We start from the raw sequence: 4,944 nt of genomic DNA on the forward strand, positions 1-4,944 counted from the left end.
AATTTTTATAATTTTAAAAATAATTAAAAATAAATTGTAATTTTTATAATTTTAAAATTTTTAAAAATGATAAAAATAAATGGTAATTTAAATAAAAACTAATTGTAATTTTAAATGCAATTGTTAAATAAAGAATTAAAAGAATTCAAATACTTATTTTTTTTAAGGAATTTTGGAGTATTAAAAATAATAATGTAAAAATTTTAACATAATTTATATATTTTTTTTAGACATTTATATAAAAGAATATTTGTTTTGAATATCAATATGATGATTAAGCATTTCATCTTGGTTTCTATCTTGAGCATGTGTTTTTTAAGCTTGCAATTAACACAATTGATATATAGGTTGTAGATCTTATTACAAAAGAAATTGTGGATCCCATTAGAAAAGAAGAAATTGTAATAGATCTTTAGCCTTTTTCCAAATTGTAAGAAAACTTTCAAAACACTATAATACCCTTTGAAAGAGTCTACCTGCTTTGTTACCTTATCAAATTATATGAATTTAACTTCAGTATATTCATGGTTGATCATAGATGTATGTAATTTGGAGATTTTTGAGAGTCTTATATTACATAAATTTAACTTCAATACATTCATGGTTGATTATAGATATATGAGATTTGGAGTTTTTTGAGATCCATACAAATAAGATATGAATAACCTTTTATTTACTTTTTATTTTTTAAATAGGTTTAGATGTTGTATTAAAAAAAAGCTAGGACCACACTATATAATGATTTAATAAAATTCTTTCAGAGAGTTTGATATTAGTAATTCCGATTTTCCAACAATTGAGAAGAGTTTACATGTAGCTTGCATTGCTCTTAAATTTTCCATCGGGAAACTAAAAATATTACTATTTCAAATTCTAACGAACTAGATTACTAGTAATATTGATTTACAAAACAAACAAAAAAAATTGGATTATTGATTGCAATCATATATCCCCCCTTATGTAAGGGAGAATATAAGGATAACTAATGGCCCAAAAAAATATTGGATTCTACATCATTTTCACATTGTACTTGACTTGAATTCCTTTTCCTTGTGAGAGGAGGGGAGGGATGGCGGGATTTCATTAGGATTCTAGCAAAATATAAAGTGTGTAATGTCACAAATGAATGAGCATGAGACATTGGAATAATGAGATACACTGCACCCTTTCCTTGTGTTGTTTCCACTTATTTTTCCTTTTCCATAATTTCTTTCCCCCTCCTCCTCCAATTCCCTAATAGTTCATCCTATTTATCCACTCCAATATCTACTTTCTCCTCTTACATTCCTATTGAGACATTGATCTCAATATACTCTTGGGACTTGGATGGATCTGCATCACCTTTACGAAGGCCACTTCAACTTATTATTTCTTGATTTGGAAGGTCCCTTTTTGAATGAATTTATTTTCCCATTTCCCTTTCACTAAGGATTTTTGCATTCATTAGAATTTGGCATGAACTTATTATCTTTATTCAACTATTTCTTTAAATTTGATATAATTATATATTTGGATAGTTTTTACTAAAATTCCCATAAACATGACATGAGATGTACTTGAGGTATTCTCGTTTTCTAGATTGAAATAAAATGGCCGAGTTAGACACATCCTCTAGATCCCATGAAATAAGGTCTAAATCGAAAATTCAAGTCACGATCCTCCTTATTTGAAAAAAGAAACACAAAGTAACCTTGTCTAGAAGCAATTGATATATAGGATCATGAGTTTGTGGTATGCACGATACCTATGACTCCAAATATTTTGGGATAAGCCAAAAGCCTGTAAATGTCCTAATGACAACACACTCAAACACCATAAGGGATTTTCTTCTTGGTTCGAGAGATAGAATATTTAGTGAAGAAATAGATTTCATTGATTTTAGAAATCTCCTAGGTGATTACTATTTCCTATGGCTTTGTTTAGAGAATCAACCAAATCTTTGAAAGCTTATACCTTTAGGAAAATATTCTCACCCATTATTCAACCTGCAAAAGAATCCTCCATGGACAACACAGGGATCCCATAAATAGGATGGAATAGGAAATACTCCAACCAAGACCTGCAACAAGGGTGATGATGGTTTGAAGCACATGCATCCAACAAAACTAGAAATCCACAAAAAATATACAGTTTGAGGAAACACCTTTTGAATGGCTTGAACAAAAATTTGGCAAGGGATTACATAATCCCCATCGATTAGGCTATAAATATTCCAATTGCAAAGTAGCTTGATGGTGACTAGAGGTCTTTGTAACCAAAACTATCAACTATTGCTAGAGTAAGCCTTAACTGTAGGAGAGATGCTCAACATTCCTTTTTTCTAACATTAGCTAATCTTCACTACCTAATAAAGGAAATTGTTAATCAAGATCAAGAAGTGTATTACTATTATTATTATTAGGGATATTTATGGTTCATTTTATCTTTTAAAGGATGCAAAAATGTTTGTTAAAGATCATATTGGAGCATAATCCCTAATGCATAGATTTAATGACAACAACAATTCTATTGCTTTCTCCATATCTTGCTTAAGAATCCTGCCCATGGATAATAGATATTTCTCCAAATATTCAACGTTGCAAGGATACATGTCATAGGGCTTTGGAATTGGGAGGAGGCATATGAAAAGAGAATTAAGGGGGCATTGTTGAAATATTTAATAAGGCATAATATCAACAAACAAATGTTAGTGTTGTTATAAACATTAAGATTAAGGTGAAAAAAAGATGTTAAATAAATATGTATAGAATCGAAATAAGGAAACTTATCAAACTAGAAGAAAAAGAAGTAATAATTTTATGGTGGGGAAATAGTAATAATCAAATTCATAATTTCCATAATGGTAATCACAATTTTGTGCAAGTTAATATCTAAACATAGTAAAAAACATACATATTTGAAATTTTGCCTCAAGCTTGATAAAGTTTTTTTTAGGGTTAAAAGCTTAATACATCAATTATGAACAATAAATGACATGCAGATGATCATTGAAAATACTTATCTCATAATTTCATATAAAGATTCAAAACATTCATTGAGTTATACTTTATAATAACAAATTTACCAATACTATAATATAATAATAGATTATATTAACCTATACTATATGTTGAATAATTTTAAGATTTTAAATGGGTGCTTTTCACTTGTTCCAACATTGGGAAAACGCATGTTACAGAAGATGTTGACAAAACACTTATATTTTTTATTTTTCTCAATGATTAACTTGTTACAATATAGTGTCATGATGTATTTATGAATAATTGTCCACTCTCTTGAGAATTCACACGCACGTAATTCAAAAAGTATAAAAAATTAAAGACAAGCGTGCAAAGGGAAACCTACTTGCTATCTGCACTAATTGTTTTTATTGTTTACATAAATCCACGAAACCACCTTTAAATATCATCATGGACATTGAATATAATTAAATAGAAAAGCTATATAAATATATTATAAGAGGTTGAATATTAATTATTAATTGGGAGTTAGAAATTACAGAAGAATAACATTATTAATTTAACTTTAAGTTTATAGTTAAGTTAGATATTAAATTGATATATGAATGTTTTATTTGTGAAACAAAGTTTCTTATTCACACAAGGATTTGATTGCTAAAGTCTACAGAGGTGCACATGCTCTACATTTTTTGGATTTGAACATGTGACCTAATACAAGGAAACATATGTTCTTAACCATCAAACTCACCTAATAATTATGTTGAAGGCATTTTCAAGGGGATGTTTTTTTCCAAATTTGATCATTCTCCTATATTGTTTACAACCTCTATTTTTTGTCCATGTTTTTGTATCTAAATATAGATAATTCGTGTTTGATCCTAGTCCTATACTATGTTGCTTTTCCATCTATTCTATGTTTCTTGGCCAACATACTCCATGTTGTTTCATCATGTTTTTGAAAATGCATGTAAATGACATCAAGTTTGTTTAGGGGTCCCTTGTCAAGTTCACCAATTTAAAATTCAAATCACTTCCATGAAACTCAATTGTTTTCACATGATGTGTTGGGTAGCAGAAGCCCCGCGCAATGGGTATGGGGCGCGAAGCCCGCAATTTTGGGTAAGAGCAGGGTAAAGACTCCGCGAGATGCGCAGAGTGCGATTTGTAATAAGTCAAAGTTAAAAGGGTTGTCCACCCAAAAATAATGTAAAGAAATGTAAGTTGAGTCGGTAGGCCTACGGATCATGGTCCATGGAAAGGTATAAATAGAGCGAGGCTCTATGGGTAGAGTAGCTAAGTTTTTGGTATGATTTTGAGATCTGAAATGTAATGGGTGTCTGAGAAGAGCATTCTGAGAGCGTCTGTAAGTCCGAGTCAGGGGTTTGGGTAGAGGATAGAGGCTCTGCAGCTGTGTGCGCAGAGGCCTGGAAGAGTCCGCAGCTATGTGCGCGGACCCCTGCAGTTGAGTGCGCAGGGCAGATCTGGATGTAAGGGTGATAAGTGGAAATAAAGATAAGTTTCTTCTGAATTCTGTGTTAATTCTGAACTACCGCGACTCTGTTCTTTTATGGTTAGTGAAACTGTTTTGATTTGCGCGCGTATGTTTATTGAGTACTAGTGAATCAGGTTTAATCTTAAATATGCGAACTGAATAAAAGTAATAAATGGTTGCTTAAAGACCTCTCTAAGTAGATCTGGGTTATAATACTTAATCAATAAATTACACCTGTAATCAGCGTGGTAAGAGAAAGCTAAGGTTATCTGGATCTGCTCGGATCTAGCACAGCGTGAAGCTACAGGACGGCGCGTGAACCTCTCAGACAACATCTAGACATCCCAAGGGTGCGGAAAGCTGGTTGCAGCACCCTCCCTTGCTACCTCAAGTGAGACCTCAGTCCGCTCTTCGTGGGCTGTTGCCGAAAGGGCTGGTAACTGCGGGATTTGCTTGGCTAAATAATTCTTTCGAACCTGGGTCAAACCCATA

Source organism: Pinus tabuliformis, chromosome 9, assembly GCF_031772625.1.
Source record: "Pinus tabuliformis cultivar Carrire ecotype Pingquan chromosome 9, CPIR1, whole genome shotgun sequence".
In the NCBI taxonomy this organism is placed as follows: domain Eukaryota; kingdom Viridiplantae; phylum Streptophyta; class Pinopsida; order Pinales; family Pinaceae; genus Pinus; species Pinus tabuliformis.